Genomic DNA, 21,851 nt, shown 5'->3' on the forward strand with positions numbered 1-21,851 from the left:
CGGAGGGGACCCCGCGTCCCGGCCTCTCCCCATCTCCTCCCTTGCTGTCCAGGCCGGCACCCCCGGCGCTGAGGGGGATCTCGGCCGAGCTGTTGTTGTTTTTATTTTCTAAAGAGCATCCCCGCGGGTGGGCTGCGCTCCCCCGGGGAGCCCGGAGCGGTACCTGGGAGAGGAGGATGGCACCGGGGGCCGGGGTCGGGTGGGAGGCGTTAATGCTTTATTAACGTTCTTCGGGGAAATCTGAACGACAAGGGGGGTACGACAGCGACTGTAAAGCTGTTACGTTGAAGCGAGCACAGCTGCCTTATTTTTTAATTGTAGGGCTCGTGTCAGGCACCAAAATCTAGCTGATGGTAAAATTCAATCCAGAATCAGATGGTCTACAACCGAGGTGTCCCCTCAGCCCTCCTCAGTGGAACGGCTGTAGCCTGCAAGCGAGAGGCTGATGTCAAATGTTTCCTTCATTTCTCCTCTGTCTGCTCTGGGTTTGAAGGTTTTGTCCACCAGCTGATAATAACCCAGGTAAATATTGTAGCATTCACACTGTACCTCCTTTAATAGGTATGGAAGCACAAACATGGACCCACACTGGAATCAAGAATTTTGGTTCCATTCATGACAAGTACCCTTAGATTTTGAGCTTCCCTGGAGTTCAAGGTATTTTTAGTTCAGGTTTTAGTTTGGGCCTCTCTCTGGATTGGGAGGCTAGCAGTACTTCCAGTGTGGTCATACTTCTGATGATCTGCCTGCAGTATAGCACTAAATCTTTTAAAATACATTTTTCTATTTTACTGTTTTTGAAAAATCATGCATGCTTTCAGTATTTGAAATCAAGACAAAAACAGTTGGGTTCTGTTTGTTTAAAAATTTCAATAGCTCTGTCACTGAAGTTACAATTTATTTGCTTGCCTTTCTGGAACACAGTGATAGGTTGGCAAACACAGGTTACCTGTTTATAAGGGTTTCTCATAGCAAACAAAATAGCATATTTAATGTGACATAGTTTGGTCCCCAAATCATCCTAACATTTGTGTAGGAACTAGTATATGAAATGGTGTCAGAAAACTGATTTGCAGCTGGCTAGTCTGCAAATGATAGGTTTATAGACAACTTCCATTTTCGATGCAGACTGCCCAGCCTCCTATTTTTAATATACTTTTTTTTTTTAACTACTAAGCAGTGATGTTGGAATTCTTTAATTTTTATTTTTGCTACACAAGAACACACAAATTGATCTTTTCTTTTCAAACCAGACCAAGAATTTTAAGCTCTTATTTTCCCAGCTTAATTTCTTTCTGGAAAACATGGCACAATGTCCGATCGATGTGGGCTACAAGAGCTTTTGCTTGGATAAGTGAATTTTGGAACTCCCTGAGCCTCACAGGGATGTGCAAAGAACAATGTTCATGTACAAATCATTCACCTCGTTGTGCTGGTCTTACACAGGTGAATGTCTCATATAATTATAAATATAAATATATAAGTATATAAATATTGGGCTAAGAAATTTGCACAATTATCTCACAAAGATAAATAGCTAATGCAGTCTCATGGTCTTTGGCCAGAATGTTTCTAAAGTGGAAGGCTGAAGGCATTATCAGGGGAATAATCACGTTTAAATGTGACAGTTTAGAATGTGGGTGCCTTATTTCAGTCTATTTAAAGTTGATTTTAAGTGCATGTAATATGTTCTTCCATTGATCCAAACCTTTGCTTGTTAAAGCGCAGGGATTAGATTTATCTGTTGAGGAGAGACTATGACACAAGTAATTAAAATTTATGTAGATTCTCTTACAAACTACCAGCATTACAGCGCTTGGACATACGTGAAGAAACTTGGAAATGTGAAGTAAAAAGCCACTCAGTAACATTCAATGAATGTCGCCAAAGATTAACAGGGCCTTTGAGCAGAAGGATTGTTGTGCTTCCATTCTTAGTTCTTTTTTTAAAAACTTCTTGTTTATACTTTTGCTAACTCTTGATGGTTCATGCCAATAATTCATTTATATTAAAAATGGAATTTTAAAATAAAGTTACTTTTAAAGTAGTTTGGAATATACTTATCTTGCTTTATTGAAGAAAAACCCAGGATGATCAATTAAGGTGCCACAGTTAGGTTCTGCAGTAGTTTCTGTTAAATTGCATCATTCTGTACTTGAAAATATTTCACAGCTAATTCTCCAAAATAACATTCTGACTAAGGGGATTTTTTTTTTCTTAATTTGACATATGGCAGTGATAAATGTAAACAAAACAGAATACTAATGTTTTGCAGCTTATTTAATGTAGAAAAAACCCTCATCTAAACTGGCCTCTGCCTGCTCCTTGTAAATTTGCTTTCGCTCAATTGTACAGCTAGATTTTGATCAGTATTCTTTGTTCTCTTAAAATTTACATTCAGTTGTGGGCAGGCAAGAAATGCCCCTGTCATTCCAATGACATACAATGTCAAATGATTTGCCAGGATCTTCTACAGTCTCATTCAAACTCTCCTGGATCTCAGTGGGAGCTGGACCGGGCCATGGAATTACTCAGTATTTGTGCCTACAACCATAGAACTTGGCCATCCCATTGCTACAAAGCTTTTTTATGAAGAGAGGGCTATGTGATAGCTGTTAAGATGAATTTCTGACTGGATAGATTTACTGTTCTGAATTATTTTACTCTCTATCACTAAGCATCCTTTTGTTGACTCATGTTTAAGCTCAATATTAACAAAAGATTATTTTATGAATGTATTAGTTGCAGTGAAAGACTTCCAACCATTCTACCTAGTATTACATTTCTAAATTTTGCCTTAATATGATAGTAAGGTTACAGTGTTGGTCTCTGTTTCTGCAGAGACTTAACACATCCATTCTTTGGGAGCAGCCTAAGATACAAGGAAAACCGTTTAAGAACTCAGAAAAATAATAAACCTTACTACTTATATGCAAGGTGTGCTTTTCAACCCTGGCTTTGTTAACATAAGCACTGAAGAATATGGCCTCACACACAGGAATTGTTTTCTCATATTATATATACATAAGTTTTAAAAAAATCAAAATTACAACATCTTACAGACATCTGCCCTGGGAGAATGGATTTGAGAACAGATGGACAGAAGCTTGTCGTATCATTTAATGCACAGCTGGGAGGCTGATATTATGGCCATAAGCATAGATAACCAGTATATAATAGGTTAGAAGTTTAAGAAGACAAAATCAAGTATATACATGCGTGCAACATCTGTGCAACTGGAACAAATTTATAATTAGTTTTCATGGCTATAATGTTGCCAGTTATATGTGTGAGCTACCCAAACTGGGTTTGAATTTGTTGTACTGCTTTTCAAGTCAATTGGAATTCTGTTGGTATTTCAGAAAATAGTTTTTTACCCTCTCTATAAAATTCTGTTCATATAGGCGATGTTTTTTTGGGCAACCATTTTCCACAAAATTAGTATTTCTAAATGCCATTGGCAGCTGTGAAAATCTAAGCCAGTATCCTTGTAAAAATACTCCATGAGCTTCACTAAGATTGCAAATAAGTGGGTGGAACTCCATTGAAATAAAAAGCTAGAACAGAATTGAATTTGACCACATTTATACAAGATGTGAAAATTAAAATTGCTTTAATCTTAACATTTAAATTTCCAGACCTGGTAGCCCTTTTAAATGGGAACATACATGTTCCTGTAGATTACTGTTTCTTTTTTGAGAGAGGGAGAAAAAACCCAAAACTCCCCAATCTTTTACATGCTCATGATTTCTTTTATATTTGCCTTCTTCCCACAGGCGTGTATCAAAATCACCTACAATTATCGATTTTCACTGAGCATTAAGTGTTAGAAGGCCATCTATGTAATTGAATAATAGTAGCTGCTGCCTACGTTGAGTGTCTGTTGTCTTACAAAGTTTCAGATGGTGATATAAAACTGATGCAGCCGTTGGTTAGAACTAAATTATTTACGCATTGCAATTAAATTAGTGAATCCTTTTCTATGTAGCTATGTAAATTGGTATCCTTGAGGCCAAATAATTTTACAAGTTTTGTGTTTTAAACTTTGGGCAGTTTGAGTTGGGAACCTTAAAGATCCTATCTTAAAAAGACTTGCACAGATGGGAATTACATACTTGCTCCCATACATAAACTCAGCCATGCATCTTGGAGATTAAACATTATAAAATAATTCTTTTAAACCAAGGTGCTTTTCCCTACTTTTCTACACTTGAATGTAAAATAAATGAAGAAAGAACAAACCTTTTTCACACAGTCTTAAAAAACAACCTTTCTTCATAGTCCTGTGAAGAGTCTCTAGAAATACTGGAGTAGGTGAAAACAGGATTTTCCTTCTCAGTTTTTGTAATTGCCAGCTTCATAGGAAGGTAAACACTGGATGATTCATGATATAAACAGAAGTTACTCGTTCCATTTTTCTGTTGTTTATGTTTTGTTATCGTTAGTGTTTTTACGGATAAAGGCAAATTGTATCCACTATTTTTCAAGAATAAAATGCAGAAGAGAACAGAATATTTATGTATGTGTTTGCTAAATATTTCATATTTTTACATAACAATTTCAAGCATACCTAGGTCACGCTTCTTCACTGTTGGATACATGCATATAAACTATATTCCCTGACGATGATTCCAGTTAATACATCTGTCAGAGTAATTTATTTTTACCACAAATATATTTTAAAATATTCTGTACAGAAAGATACATCTGGGAACTGTCGTTCTAATCATATGAAATGTTCTAATTTCAGTAGACGGATTCCTCAAAATTTTAAATGATACAATGTAGCAATAAAACAATTCTTAGTCAGATTCATCATATTAGGAATGGCTTAAGTTTGCATTTCATTTCTTAAGAATCTGCTGGAAAACTGAGTGGGCCAAAAATTGGTTTACTTTATAGGTTCAAATTTCTGTCTTAGAACTAATAGATAAATGCGGAACAGCTGTTGCTGTTAGCTACAGATTTTGAACCAATATATAGCTTATAATGGTATAATAAACAATGGTAAACAAATATGCTTCAGAATTTAAGTCCTGAAGAAAGGTTATAAATCAGTTCATGCAACTCCAGTATCGTTGTTTCTCATTTCAGTTTGTCCTATTTAACATAGAAAAAAAAATCTTCAAAGATATTCAGGATTGCTTTTTTACATAACAGAAATTATTAAATGAGATGTTTGCATTGTTTTTTACACCTTTCCTTTGTCCATGAGTAATTCATTTTCATGTGAATATTCCTGTGGGGCAAACTGGGACGTTAATTTTGCAATAAAAGTCCCAGCTAAATTAACAAATATATATATGATAATATATATGACATAGGCAGACAGGTATGTAAAATCCACAAATACATCCTGTAATGGCCAAGTCTCCCTTACTTGACCCCAAATTGTAATTTTGTAGTAGGTCTACGTTAAAAAAATTTTCTTTGGGTTAGGTAGGGCTGTTGTAAGTCTTCATGCTACAGCTAGACGTAAAAAATTCAACAACTCCACATAATACACAGTTCAAGGGCAATCATAATTTTAAATCAGAATTGTAGTTTCTGGTACAGACTCAGCAATTGTAAACATTCCCTGAAGTCAGTAAATCCATGTTAATTGGCATCAGTTAAGGATTTATTCTTCCCTTCCTTTCTCTTACACACCCAAACCGAGGAGTTTCTATCCGTTTGTCAGATTCCTTGGGATAAGAAGCTGTAAAATCAAAACCACCCAAGTTAATGGATCTCAAATACTGCCATCCAAGAGACATCCAGTATTCTAATCCCCCATACTATGGAGCTAGCCTGAGGTGAGAAGTATTACACATACATCTCAAATTACCAATGCTGGAAGCCAGAACCATTGCTGGCCAATATTCTTCTTCATTTGTCTTAAGTACATGAAGAAAGCTATGGAATCGTTACACTTCTTTGGACAGCTATTTTATGTTGTTTGTGCCTGCATCAATAATAAACCCACCTCATAATGAAATAAGTTCTCCAACTGCCTGATGACCATTTTTGGGGGCGGAAAAAAAACCCTAAGTTTTTCAACAACCTCAAAGAGAAAATTCATTTCTAGTATCAGTTCCGAGAAACTGTAAAAATAAATCCCAATCTCCGCAGCCTATTGCCAGAGAGCCAACAGACTGCCTCTCCCCTGGGAACCTGGCATGGCAGTACCTAGGAAACCCTCTACTGAGGGTTGGTCTTTTTTAAAGTCTTTAATAGTGAAAAGAGTTTTTAAAACAACAGGAACATCTGATGCCTCCAGAATATAGGTTCTGATATCCCCCTTAAGGTTTCTATTTGATCCAGTTCTTTGTCTAGAACTTCAGGTTCTCACCTTTGGGGGCACTAGCATGCGTGAAGTCCAGCCTCTTAAAATCTCTGACCCTCAAGAGTATGCATGTGCCTCCATCCTTAAAGCACCTCACATCATTATTGAAATTCCCAAAATGGCACCAAGAAAACCCATCTTTCTTTGTAAACCTGGAAAACAGAGCTGTCCCCCGGGGCCTGCTATTCTTCCCAACATTTTTGTGAGGGTACAGTTCACATCAGCTACCTAATTAAATCTCTGTTCTGCCTGCCTTATTCTGAGGCTGTCAGCTTCTGTGAAATAAGAACATGCCTAAAATCTGGTCTGTCCCAGGCATCTAGCACTTCGTGCACACCTTTCCTGGCAAGCAGCATTGACCTTCCCCACAGTATGGCTACTTGTTATTATTTTTGTGGTAGCAAAAGTATGCTAGATGCTAATGTAGTACTTATATTTAGTAAGTGCACTGTTATGTGCTGGCTGTGAAGCTGTCAGCAGCGCTGTTAAAGAGCACAAGCCTAACACAAAGGTGCACTGCACTGAGAATGGGGATTTTTATGCTATATAGAAGGGAAGTACATTTAATGAGTTTATTTTGGTTAGCCTTCAGTTTAATTTCAGGTCTGCCAATACTGACATCATTTTTCCAAGCAGGCAGCACCATCCAAGACTTCTCTGCATCACTATCCTTGGGGTGGGCCTGTGTGTGGGCTGATGCAGTGCTCAGCACTCCAGATCATTTCACTTTGGCATCCATTCTGCTTCTGCTGTCTCTATCTCCATATTCTATTTTAGGTGGTTACAGAGCACCAATCTCCTTAACTAAAATATAAGTGAAACAAGATATTCAGCATCAAATAGGCAAAAAGCAAAATACTCAAAATAGACTATTTTGTTATTATTATTATGGGGTTAAATCACTTAAACATAGCTATCTTCCTACTCTTCCTCCCACTTCTTTCTTTAGTTTGTCTAATCTTGTTCTCTCCTCGGGGACATACTGCTGGCCCACAAGCTTCTGCAAAAAAAATGAACTCTGTTCTGTGACAGGTCCATGGGTGCCAACTAGTCATCTAGCTTAATTCTTGCAAAAAAAATTATCGTTAAGAGTTTCAGCTGTCCTGAGATCCTTGCCTCAATCCCTCAGCCTCCAGTGGGGCCTGGGAGTGTCCTTTAGAGAGCGAACATCTTTAGATACCCTTGCCAGGCCCTTGATGTTTGAGAAAGTACAGGGTCTCGCACCGCTGTCCCAGCCCAGCAACCGCAGCACTGCCTTGGTATGAAGACACAGGAGCCTGCACTACAAAGTAAAGTGTATTTCTTATTTGGTCTGTGGGTATGGGGTGTTTTTAACCAGGCACCCCAAAGGAAGGATATAGAGGGATAACTGTCACTATGCTGGGGACTTAGACGAGCGCCGAGTCGTTTGGTGTGACACCAGGCGTCCCGTATCGCCTGCCCCTGGGTAGGGGCCTGGCGTCTCTCCCCGGTGCTAGGCGCTCAGAGGCCACCGCCCCGGCTGCTGCTCAAAGGTGCCATGGCCGACTCTCGCAGTTAACGGAGCGCCACCGCAGGGCTCTCCGCCGCGCCTCTAGCAAACGCCATTTGCCGGCTTGGCACCGACAGCTCTGGAGCTCCTCTGGAGTCGCTTCAAAACTCGCCTGACGTGAGGCTCCGGCTCTGGCGACTCCCCGGGCTCCCGCTCCCCGCGCAGGGGCTGCTGATGCCGATGAACGCTGTAACCAGCAGCGGGGGCCCGGCCGCCCCGGCCCAAACCGCCTCGCTTACCCAGAGCCTCACGTAGGAAACGGTGGGGTTTGCCCCTTTTCCCGCAGGCAGCGGGGTCGGAGGGCTCTGTGCTGTGCTCGGCCGGGGCGGCGGCCGTTAGCTGCCCGCGAGAAGGCGGCCGCCGCGCCCTGCCGGTCCCGCCGCGCTAGCCGGGGAGAGGCAGCGGCTGAGACGTCGGGAGCGGCGCCGGGGCAGCCTCCCTCGGCGCACAACCAGCGGCAGCGAGCCACTCGCCTGCGGTTTGGCGGGCGGCTGGGCCTATATTCTCTCGCGGAAGGTTACGGCTTCTTGGCACGGCGGATCCCGACGGAAGCGGTGCTGAAGGTTCTGAGGCAGCGCTTTGTCAAGGAGCGCCTGATTGGCTAGAGGGACTCTGCAATGGTTAGCCGGTAAGAGTCAAGCCCTCTGATTGGTTGCGTTGTACCTGCAATGCGTCAAGTGAAGATGCTGGAGTGCGTCTACTGGAGGGTTTCTGCGGGGACGGTCCCCGCCGGGCGTGGGGACGGCCGCCGCCGGGCATGGCGGCGGCCGCCCTGGCCCTGGCCCTGGCCCTGGTCCTCGCCGTCGCCGCGCCCGCGCTCGCCGAGGCTCGACAAGGCTCGCCATGTCCGCAGGGTCCTCGGCGGTATCGGCAGCCCTAGCGCCAGGTTTCCCGCCTCTTCATGCTGCTGCGGCTTTTGCAGCAATAGCAGTTGCTAGTCTCTTGAGGCAGAACTGGCAGGAAGAAGCTTTTCCTCAGTCAATTATCTCTTTAGCAGCAGGTTTCTGTGTCAAAAAGCAGCAGAAAGACAAAGCCTCGTTTCTCATTCCTTCTCCGTAACACAGGGTGCCAGCAGCACAGAATGTGGCAGTGCAGATTTGCTTATTCTGCCCTTCCGCTATTGGTGTGAGAAGCGTTTCTTGGACTGCTGCTTGAAGTGACAGTTTGAATGGCAGTTGGAGGAGGATACGCGCGATAAAGTGATGAGTGATCTCTTAAATATCTTGCTGAGACGCTGCAGAATCTTTCAACACAAAGAGATGCTTCTACAGAATGAGACCTGAACTGCCAAGCGGCCGCAGAGGCGTGCGAGGTTGGCCTGCTTCCATCTGGGACTTCTGGACATTGTTGGGTGTCTGGGGGCCCCTTGGGCCTAGCCAACACCCACTGCAGCCCTGTTGCATAAGGAGCCGCAGACATGCCGTAACCACTCGTGTGGGGTTTTTATATGTCTCTAATTGAAATAAGCATAGATAAAACAGAAGCAAGCAAATAACAAAGCCTTCTCTGCACCCGTAAGAGCCTTACAGGACCATTTTAAAAACGATGGGAAGTTTCAAACCAGCAAAAACTTCCTGGCACATCTATGGAGCTGGGTACAATAACCGTCTGAACATAGAAGTAGGGTACAGACGCTCATAATATCTAAATTCTTCAGTATTTCTGTTATTGGAGTGTTTTCGTTGCTCTTTTTCAAAATCCCATTCTTGAAGAGTGAGTCAGCAAGAAGTCTGTGAAGGTGTCAGGGAGCAGTATTTTAAATAAGGTTTCACTGCTAAGCAATTATTAAAGATCATGTTTATATATGAAAGAAATTGCAAATTTGCATATGAACATAACGGCCCACTTTCTTGACTCTAGTGAAAGTTTTCTTTCTAACTACAGTTTTCAGGATAACATTCCTGATGTGCTGTTGGAAGGATTTCGAGTTAAATTCCATGGTAATTTGTTTCCTTTATTCCATTTGCTCACTAGGAAGTAGAACACTTTTTATTTTAAAATTATCGTGATTTCCTTTTCACAGCCGTACTGGGTACAAATTGCTTTCCTGCTAGCATGAACACTTCTTACTGTCTTTTTTCCAAAGAATTCTTTCAGCATATTAAAAACAATCTAGCCACTTTTCCTTGTAGTCCTAGCCAAGTGGAACAAGTGCAATGAAACCTTTATGGGAAAATTATATGCCTGTGTAATTATAATTATAACGTTTATGAGTGAGGGTTTGCTAAAGTGAAACATAAAAGCGAGATTGCAAGCTCATTCAATTTCTTTCTTGGTCATTTAAAGCATGATAGCATTTTTGAAAAATTCACGTTTGAAAATCTGAAGTCTAAAACAGCTTGAGGTCTTAACAAAGGGAAAAGAAATGGGTATAAAGCACTGGTAAAGGCATCACACAGTATTCTCCAGAACAACCTTAAACATTGTATATTAGTCATAAAGGCAATTTGTTATATTAATTTACTCTAATGACTGTACAAATAATAGAACTACATTAATTTCAGAGAACCTGAAAAAAGGTTTTACAAGTGACATCATCATTCAATGGGAAATAAATATACCAATTTCAGGGTTAACAAGTAAATAATTGTTGCCCCAAATATTCTCCTGTAAAGCAGACTGTTTAAAAGATGAACTCAAGAGCTTTAATTTGTTCAGGACAGCAATTATATTCTAAGAATAAGCTTACTTTGAGCACAAGTTGCTAGAATGAATCAATGTGAATAAATACCAATTACCTGTTTATTAGCAAGAGTTACATTGTTCAAGTTCAGGTAGTTCCAAATCATTTCACTCTGAATGATAATGCTACATTTTATTTTTTCACTGCTGCTGTATGTAGGCCATGTCCAAAGCCATCAGTGAGTATAGAAAAGGTAATACGGAGTAGTAAGCAGAGTTCGTTACAGTTCTAAATATATCACATTCAAAACATTCTGACTAAAAACATTCACCATCCATTTAAAGCAACCATTTTAAAAGCAGTGTATTTACAGCAATGTCATTACACTAACATCTGTTAAATATATGCAGGTCTGCCATCTTATGGAGCCTGAATGGTACTACCAAATAACAGAATATGGAACTACATGTTCATGTTAGAAGAATCGATTGAATTTTTTCTTTTCAGGTAATGTGTTCTTTCTTCTAAAATTTGCACCATTTTGACTCATTGTTTCTATTTGATATGTATATTTATTGCATTTATGTATGCATGCAAGTGTACACGTGTAAGCATACAGTCAAATAAAGGCATTACAGTTGCAAGTTCAAGCATGGGAAGCATTGAAGTTGGTTGTTTACATTATATGACAGCCTTGAACAACAACATCGTGCTATTTTTTTCCTTCGGGGCCGCTGTCTGATTCAGGCTTCAGGTTAGATGGTGCTATTTAATGAATAGCTGTTCAGAATTTTTCTTTATCCTCTTCGTTTGGAGTGTGAGTATGCTGTATTTGCTGCAAGCTAGTCAAGCTCTATTCTAAAGGCAAAATTGTTAATTTCTATATGTGCTATTCTGTAGCTGTTATTATTAGAGTATTATTCTGAACAAATTTGAATGAAGTTTGTACAGGCCAAAGCAGACAATCATCATGGAAATTTTCAGCCCAAGTTTGGCAAAGCTACTGAAGTTGCTAAAATGATGCTTTTTTGTTTCTTTCTTTCTTTGTTTGTTTTTATTTTCTATTTTAATAAAAGCTGATGTCAGATAAACTTGATAAGTGACTTTTGGGTCAGCCAAGAACAAATGCACAGGAACACAAGAGGGTTATAATTAGTACATCAAGTATTATTATACATTATTTTCTCTAACTAGTGCAAATTTATTTTTACTTGAAAAGGATTCCTCAGGAAGACCTTATTACTTTGCTTGTGAAAAGTTTGAGGTGAGTTAGGAAAGTGGTTGATCTAAGTGGTTGTGACACCATCAGATGTTTTAGTGGAGTGCTTAAGAAAAGCAAATCATCCAGCATTCAATGACGTTTGGCAGAGTTTTACCATTTGCTGGAAAATCTTGTAGAGCCTGGAATTTAAACACTTAGGAGGATGTCTGATTTCACTCAGTTGTAGCTGTACTAAAAAATACATTGTATTTTCTCCATTTCATGTCATTTGCAAATACTCATATCTACCTTGATACTCTAGCTGGGAAAAGACACTGAGCACAAACTGCCATTTAGATTACTGTCAACTGAATTGATGGTGTGAAATGCTACCTACCACCACAATAAAAGTCTTAGCATAATTGGTTTTGTGTAAGAACAAATGGAGTCTTCACCTTTTCCGTTATTTCCCACTTATAAGAAGGGTTTTCTCCCTCATTTGATCTTGCTTGACTGTAATAGCATAATTTCATACGGGTCAGAGTACAAGACTTTCTGACCATGTTCTTTTAGATACTCCACATGAGGGTTTAATGTTTAATATCAAATTTACTTATTTGATATATTTGGTGTTACATGGGATTTTGATTTAGAAGGGTGATACAGCAATGTACTGAGATCACAACACAAGGAAAAAATACAGGTGAACCACCGTAAAAATGTAATTCTTGTTATGGGGCTCTGTGTGCCCACCATCATGATGCTGGGCATCCCCAGTCACCAGGAAGGAGTATGTGGGTTGATGCCAGCTCAAGCCTGTTGCTCTCTCCAAAGTGCGTGTTGTTGGTTGCTCAGTTTCGATACTCTGTTTTTGGCTGAGCCACATATACGCTTCCCTCCTGCCATGTTGGTTTGGCTAGCTCAGGAAGACATTATTCTCTACTAGTTATCTCAGGGAAGGCTTTTTATACAGCGTGATGACCCACTGGTACAGCCTTCTATCTAAAACAAAGGTTACCCTCCAGTCCCCTTTGTGTTGAGATAAGTTCAGCTTTGGGATAACTGGTGGTCATTCTCTACAGTCTTCCTTGAGATAATTTTTTTTTTTTGCTCATCTCCTCTGAGCCTTAGTCCATTGTAGGAGGGTGTAGGCTCACCGCATTCTGCTCCTTGGCTCAGCCCAGCATTCAACAATTATTGGTGCTGCACAGTGAGCTTAATAGATTCATCATAGGAATTGCCAGCCCTCTTGCCTGTGCACGCTGGGGGTGAGAGCATATGGGAAACTGATTATTTACAGGTTTAGTATGTGATTTAATTTGAGTTAATATCATGTACTATTTGATTTTTCAGGTAACAGGCCAATATCAAGGTTACAACAAATAACAGTACAATGATTATGAATAATACAAGCATAGATGTAACACAAGTTTCAGTACATTGGTAGCTTTTGGTAACTTTTATGATATCTTTAAAGATAGAATACAAATGGTGTTCAGTAAGGCTGGTTTCCACTTTCGCTAATTGAATCAGTTCATTATTACCATCTGCCATTTTTACTTGTCTTTCGTCTAAACATTTTCCAGTTTCAGATAGATGTTGGGTAACCTTGGCACTTTGTTTGAGAAAGCCATCTTGTGGATCAAAGGTCACTCCACGACCAAAGGTCACTCCAGATGTTACTGATATCTTAAATGGTGCAAAATAAGACATCTGTTGTTCAGTCAACAAGAAGTTAACCTGTAAATCTGGTTGCTTATTTAGTCAAAAATATATGTCATATTAGAGCAGCCAATGTTGCCACATTCAAAATTTACATCATCTTCGAAGTGGATAGTATTGAAGGTGGATACACACACACGCATCCAAAACCGTTGCCATATACTGATATCTCATTACTGTAGACACTCTGCCAGATGCAGATGCCAGAGGAATGTTTCATACTGCATAATTCTGGAGCTCTAGGCATGGTAGGGCAGGTCCATCCTCAGCTTGATAGCCAGCAGGTGTAGTGTTTACTAATTTCATATATGTCACATGTATTACAATGCAAACGATCTCCTGCTACTGTAGGTATCCACATCTATTTATAAAAGACGTTAGGAATGACAGCAAATAGGCATAAGGGTATGATTTTTGTATGAGTGGCGCTCATCTCTCTGGTTCCTAGCAACTGGAATATTAACTCCTCTGTAGCTGCATTACCGTAAGAGCCCTCAATAGTTTTAAGCCATCCTCCTCTGAATTTGTCTTTCACCAAGTCGGGGAACTAAGATTTCAGGAACAGTTCTAAGGTTTGTCTTTGACTACTTTCAATGACTACCCAAATCTGATTAACCTGATACATACTAGTTAATTGAAATAGAATACAAGATAAAGCAGAACTGGCTTCTCGTAGTATGGTTTTGGTGGTTAGTAACAGGGACCGCAGCGATACATTAGTTTGTTGCCAAAGGTGACAAGTACCTTGCCAGTCTCATGTGGAAGTGTGTAAAGCTGTTGGTAGCCAGCTTGCAGTCATTCTGGTTACACCAGCTTTCATTTCTTCCAATACTGATAATTTATTTGGTGGAGTTTCAGTATCAAATGAACTCAATATTCCTGATCCTGTACCAATTCCGCCCAGCAAAGTTGTCATTGGCATGATAGTTCTTTTAGTTCTGTGTCCTATTGGTATATGATTTTGTAGCCACAAATCACAAATCTTGTTCCATGCACTAGTGCTTACATTGGTTAAGTTCAAATGTATGTTCATTGTCATTAATTTTGGAGCCATAATCATGGGCTTTCATCTATCATGCAATTGTATTAAGTAAAGGAGCACCATTGTTAAGAGGTTGTTTTGGTTGCTTCATAAGATATGCAATCAGGAACAAGTGGTATCTTAATTTTGTCCATTCACATCGACTCCCTATTGATTATTAGCAGTGTTTATGGAAAAATTGCTGTATATTATTACATTGTTCATTTGTTTACATTTCAAGCGTAATTCTTATGAGCCATTAAGGTACAATTGGTTGCCTTACGGGTCTGTAGTATCCACTTCATTTTATTGTTAAAATCGTTTGCAATTTCCCATCGAGTATTACATGTAGTTAAAGTCAGGTTAATTTTAGATCTAAGGATTACTGTAACATTATCACCTACTATCAATCCTAGACATTGTGCTAATGCAGACAGTATTCTCCCTGTAACTAGTTTCAGAGTTGGGTTCCAACTGATGTTCAATACCTGAACTGTTCCAAAGGCAACGTGAAAAGGCAGAACCTGTTAGAGACAGGTCTCAGGCATACATTCTCATTGTCAGCATTCCCGTGGTGATAAGGTAACCCCATATTTTCCTGCAAAAGACGATATCTAGGTCTCAGACATAATCCAAGCCCCAGTTCTTGTTAACTCACTCCCTGTAGTGAGTTATCCCTTATTCCCGTATCCCTTTTCCTTTGTAAAACTTGATTTTTAAAATGTTGATCCATTATCAGATTGTATTATTCTGGGCAAGGGAAAAGTAGCAAACCAGCGGTTTAAACCAGCAACCATTGCTGGACCTGTCGCAGCTGGGGTGGGGTGCACATTCCTTACACCACTGTTCTACTCCTGTGAGGATGTATTTCCAGCCTTCAGGTGTTCACTTTAAAGGACCAATATAATCTACTTGACAAGTTTCTCAGAGTAGTTCACTTTCCGTGCAATTGGCAGACTGTTGTCCTTTTGACAGGTACTGTACCATTGTTTGAAAAAAAAGGCACGCGTCTACAATATGTATTGCCAAAGCTTTTGTCACAGGCCATCCTCTCCTTGCAGCTCCCAGTGTGTCCTAGCCATTCCTGTAGCCACTTACTAGCCTTTCTGCCTCGACTTTTGCAATACATTTATTTTAGCCAAATGATAAGCCATCTGATTCCACTTTGACTCAGGGTTTTTAGTTTTTGGTGGGCAGATACATGTCCTAAGGATATGCACTTAGACTGGTCTGTATCAAAAGTCTTTTTCCAGTGTGTTTTCCCCCATATGTCTCTACCATATACTTGCCGATTATTTTTCACCCAGTTCTCTAGCCACGGTGAACCAAACTTCTTCTATCTCACCTTCCCAGGGAGGTGCACCAGTTACTGGAGAGGAGGGCAGATGAGAGCATTCAATAGGCATCCCAATTCACTCTACATCTCTAATAATTTGTTTTCTTTGTTCATCCCATCACTTGTCACCTGTTGAAGTATATATAAAGCCCATTGCTTCACGGCAGTTTCCTGGGCTACCATTAAGGGTAACAGCTTACCAGATAAACTAGATAAAAATTGGTTTTAAAAGAGGAATGGGTGCACATAACTTCTTTTCCGTTTCTTGAATTAATGGCTTGGTAGTTAGCAGCTCTTCATGTGCAGCTAACAGCACTTTCTCAAATGGAGTATAGTTGGGAGCCTTGCCACAATTTAGGGCAAACCATAATCGGTAAGCTTTTTTACCGTGCACATCTTGTGCCATAGTCCCCATTGATGTCCCTCATAGCCTAGGCCTATAAGAAGTGTAGTTGGGTGTGCAGGGTTAATGGGTCCTATAGATTGGTAAGTAAAATTTCATCATTTAAAGCATTAATGTTTCACGATGATTTTGTTCCCAATTCCATATTGCGTTTTTCTTCAGCAAATTGTAAAGATCCTCCTAAAATACTGAATCCAGGAATGTGTGACCTCCAAAGCCCAAAAGTTCCTATTAAAGCTTGTAACTCCTTTTTATCAGAAGGTGCTTCACTGCTTTGTATCTCTGCTAATACAGATTCTGGAACAGTTTTCTGTCCTCTTATCCATCATGTACCTAAAAATGCAGCTTCTTGACTTGGTCCTTTCTGTTTCAACTCAAGAACCCTAATATTTAATTCTTGTAAACACTGGATGATAGCATTCATAATTTGGTGAACCATTTCCTCATCATGTCCTCCAATTAGAGTATCATCTGTATATTGCAAAATTGTTGTCTCGGGAGGATGACTGATTCTAGCTCTTTAGCTAACATGGCATGGGCAATAGTGGGGCCAGGTTTAAAACCTTGGGGTAGGCGATAAAACTATATTGTCTTCCACCCCAAGTAAATGCAAACTGTCATTTTTCTTGCTCTTGTATCAGGATCATAAAGACCATACCTTTTGTAGCTGACACTCCCAGCCACAGAAGAGCACATTCATATCTACTATGCTGGGAACAGGGGCTGTTAAAGGGCCAGTTGCTTTGTTTAAAGCCCTACAGTCAATAGTCATGTGCCATATCCTGTCTGGTTTCTTAAAAGGCCATGCTGGGCTGTTATATGGTGGGTGAGTTTTTTCTATAGTACCCCATTGCTCTAATTGTTTGACTAATTCTGTCATGGGTTTTATGGCAGGAGTTTATGGCTCTGGGCCTTCTTCCATTGTGAGGGTGTGTTGATTGGTCACAACATGATTAACTTCCTGGGTGTAAACTTTAACTTGCTTGCTATCTACCCTAGCATACGTTACATGACAGCAAAACAGACTGATACAGAGCCGGGGCTCCCAGGCTTGATCCACTGGAGACGGGCAAGTCTTTGGTGCAACTGGTAGCACCAAACTTCTCTCCCCAGACTGGTCTGCATGGATGTGTAGGAAGATACCTGCTTGCACACCTGCCCTCTTATGCCAGTTCTGTACCTGTCGCCATGGCTATCGAAGCCCCAAAATTTAATTTACCTCCCTCATAGCCACAAAAAGAAGCCAGCTCTGTTCCCACATCCACCTCCACTCCACCTATGTCACATTTCCTACCTTGCGTTGCTCCCAGAGTCTTGCAAAAGGTGGCTCTGGCTCAGCTTCTCCAGCAGGGGCAATGATGGTGGAGAGGCAAGAGCTGCTGGCCTGGACAGCAGCAAGTCACTGCCCATCAGCTGGCTGGTGCTAGCTGCTGATCATACAGAACTCCAGGTGTAGATGAGTTTACTCATGGGTTACACATGCTGTTTTGGAGTAACTGCTCTATGCCAGAGCATACTGGAGACACAAGGAGACTTTTCAGTGTGAACAGGTAATGGCTGCTTGGAACTACTTTTGCGGCGGTGATTGCTCCACAGCTCAAGTGAGTACGTATCTGTCACTTGTGTCATTCCTTGCAATTTAAAGAGTGTTATAAAAGCAAAAATGATGTTGCTAATTAACAGGATTATTAATCTTGTCTGAATCTGAGAGTGCTTCAGTTCTTAACCCCTCATTGCGTTGCCCTGCTTAAATTGATCAGAAGCTGGTCTCAAAGAGGAGTGAAAGCAGAATGTGGATCAAGTTTTTGTCCAAAGCTGCATCTTAAAAAACCTCAGACTGCAGAGATTAAAACATAGTTGAGTTGGTACGTTGAGAAAAAAAAAAACTGTATTGTGGTGTCATTATTTACATGCTTCATACTTAAAATGGTTGTTGCTAATAAAGCAAAATGGCAACAAAGTAACTGAAATTGGCACTCACCCTGCTTTCTTCAGCTCCCAAACAGCAGGGATGTCACAGAAAACTCAGAGGTTGGTACATAGAATATTCTGGATAAGACTTGAGATTCACTGGGTCTTTCTACACCCATTGCAAGATAGGTCCTTGAGCAAAGTACTTGCTGCTGGTAACAAGAGACAGTCTGTCCCCATAAAAGATTGTATTCTAAACTGTAACATAAGAGATTTTATTAAATTTGAAGCATGACATGTAATAAGGCTTCCAGAACTATTGCGAGCAACTGCAGCTCCGGGTAGTTTGTTATTCGTGTACAGTTTTAGAATTTACTTGTTTCTTGACCTCAGTGGGTTTCTGTAGCAATATGTTTCACCATGTAATTACTCATTGACTTGGCCAACAGTAATCAAGTATATTATTTCTTCTACAAAAATGATACAAGATTTTATGTACCATTACAAAGGAGGCAACATTTCAGCTCTCATGTTTTGTCTGAGAAATCAACACACAGTAAACTGTCTTCAGCTGACTGTATCTTTTAGCTTAAGAAATCATATAGGGATTCTGATGTTAATTTGCAATGTCAACATGTCTTAAGCTGGATTCTTAGTGTTTTACACAAATGTAGTGTTTTCTGGGTTTTCTAATAATTCAAACCAGCTTTTTCTAGTTATTTTAATCTTTCCTAATTCTGTGTATTTTTTTTTTACCTAAACGCATATATAAATGAGTATCATTTAGCCCAGAATTTGTTTTATTCCTGTTTAACAATAAAAGCTTGCACAGATGGCTGCAAAACGGAACCTTCAAACACAGCCAGATTTGTACATTTGTGCTGATTTCTTGCTTAAGGGAACTCAGTTCAAAATGCTGTACTGCCAAATCCATCCCTGCAGTAATTCTCTTGGCTTCAGTGGATGGCCACATGGGATTGCCTGTGATATCTGGCTAAGCTAAGAGATTCCGTGCAATTCCAAAGGGATTTGTTTGACAATGCGAAAAAATGAAGTCTGAAGAGCATGCTACTGTATTCGGCATTGGACCTTTCAACCATTTTGTTCAAAGTAGTGGCCATGAGAGCCACTTTCCATTCAGAAACCACAAGAAACAATTAAAACTTACTTTGATTTAGATAGCAGGCAGTAGAAAATGTTGTCCTCGCACTGGGTCACATGCAGGTACAGACAATAGGAGGGTCAAGCAGTACAGGCGGTTTTCTGAGGATTTAGAAATAATTTCAGAACAGAGGAAGTGATCTGGAAGCTGCTGTAATTCTGTCTGTGTGGCATCAGAAATGCTGCAAGGAAGATTTTTACAATACAGCTGCCTATGGAGAGTCTGGGAACTACAGGTAAATAAATTGCTTCTGCTGATGTGAATTTCTTTGTGCTCCATAAATCAGGATGTTATGCCCATTCTTCCTAAGTAAAGGGGATCGTATCAAATTTCATCAATTTCTGTTCCAAACGGAAACAACCTTAAAGATGTGGAAAGCTGGCTGACTCTTTGGGCCAAAAAGAATTGGCATTACTAGCAAATATAATATCACACAAGATTGCAATATGGGAACGGGGCAACAGCCTGCTTGGCACTGTTGGCATTGCTTATATGGGGCAGACAAAACACATAAACAGACAAAAATGAAAGTCCCAAAGCTAACTGATTTAATGAAATTGTGCACCTTATCTGAATATTTGCAAAGAATTAAAATAATGAGGTTTAAATTTTTGAGGGTCTGCTAAAGGCAAGGTGATAGCTATTACATTGGAGTAAAAATGTGTGTGTTCACGTGGAAGCTGGCTTGCTTTACTATGGCAAACTATATTCTGTTAAATATTACCAAAATGGTACACACATTTATGGCGCAATAGAAATAGTATAGAATAATCAGCTGCAAAGCTGCTAGCTAGCGCTGAAACGTACTTCTGCACTGAGAGGTGATAGTTTTGTTGTAGTTTGTAAGAAACTACTGTGCTTGGAAGCTTTGTGTTAGCACTGTAGCAGACAACCAAGAAATAGTCACCTTATAACTTCAGCTGGATCCTCTCTGTCATCCGTGCTCGGACAGGCTGGAGCTGAGCCAAAGACGGAATGCTTCTCAACATCCTGCTCCTAATTGTAATGTTTCCTGTTTTCTTTTGCAAGTAATACTTTATAGTGTAAATGCCTCGCTGGTGGTGTCACCTATGACATTTTGGCCTTTTCATTCTGCTCCCATACTTTCCTCCAGAAAGCGGGCAGGCTTCTTGCGGCGGATGTTTCACTGCTCTCTCTCCTTGGTTCCCTGCAGGGGAGTTTGTTGGGTCAGATATCCACACTGGATCCGTGCATGTGTATCGTATTCACCTGACCTAAAAGGCCTCCCACAATCCTGCGTGCTGGGGATCATTTCAGCTGTCTCCCCGTGAAGTCCGCTGCCTTTGGCCTGGAGCCTGGCTGGGTCTGAGCTGTTCCTGATGGGAAGCGGTGAGGTGTGACCGCAGCACGCTGTCTGTCACTCCTGCTTCTGGGAACGCGGTGAGGAGAAGCCTCAGCTGTTTCTTCAGCAGCAGCTTTGGTTGGACAGAATTTATCATCTCTGGCTCTGCGGGAAGGTGCACGTATTGTTTCCAGGCCAGGCACAGTCTTGCAAAAGATGTTTGTACAGTGGTCGGCCTCAGCTAATACCTATGCCGGAAGCAATGCGGTTTTACATCGGTGGCACAGATAATCTGCAACATAGATAATCTAATCATAGATAATTGAGAATTGGCTCAATGGGTGTTACAAGCCTGCTCTCGCTTTTATTCTTGCATAGGCTGTTACTTTGCTGCTGTCCAAGCAGCAGTATCAGATTGAGGTATTCCTGCTCCCCTTTTTTGTTCCCTCTTCTGTCTGCGGCATGCCAGCCATTCAGTTGTGCTAGCACAAGTTTTCAGGCTCAGTAATTATTTTTTTTTTAATCCAATCAGTTCCTTGACTTAGTGTTGACGACCTTTTAATGAGCCTTATTTAAGAAGCCCTACAAGCAGTTGTGTTGCCACAGCTGAGGGGCAGAATGGGGTATTAGAAGGCTTTAAGCTACTATTACCATTTTTTATCATGAAACAGTAGCCACAGGGCAGCTATACTCCTGTAATTCCACTAATTCTAACAGCTGTACCATTGTAATTACAAGTAATCTCAAATAAAACAAAGCTTCCAAGATCACTAAGCATGTTTGCTCTGATAAGGTGAAATATTTAAAAATGAAAAACAGTGGTTGGGAGCTGGAGATTTGAGGAAAGGCTTTTTCTCCCCTGCAAATAAAATAATTTAGGAATGGCATTAATAAATAGAATTATTTAATTTTAGCACATAAAAACAGTATTCTTTGTTTTAGTACTGAACCACCACTTAGACAGGGTTGCAAAATTACAAACCACACACAGTACTCTATGAAAAACTGGATGGCTTCACCGAGCTGTGTACCACTCTGCACTTCATGGCTTGTTGGGAATGAAAAACAGTAGAGCCTCGGTTTCTCAGACATCTTTGTCAGCAACTTCAATGAGGAAAAGGCTACAAAAAAAGTGGCCGCAGGGGGCTTTCCGCCCCACTGGCATGATGTCACAGGGCCAGAAATTGTGGAGAAATAAATCCCTGCTTGTCTTTGCTGCTGCCTCCTCTTGCTCAACCCCACTTGTGGGGCAGGAAAATGGTATGGCGTGGGGGGAGACAGACAGGCTTCAGAAGTCACTTCTAGGAGTGGCA

The sequence above is a fragment of the Rissa tridactyla genome, chromosome 4 (genome assembly GCF_028500815.1).
Source record: "Rissa tridactyla isolate bRisTri1 chromosome 4, bRisTri1.patW.cur.20221130, whole genome shotgun sequence".
In the NCBI taxonomy this organism is placed as follows: Eukaryota; Metazoa; Chordata; class Aves; order Charadriiformes; family Laridae; genus Rissa; species Rissa tridactyla.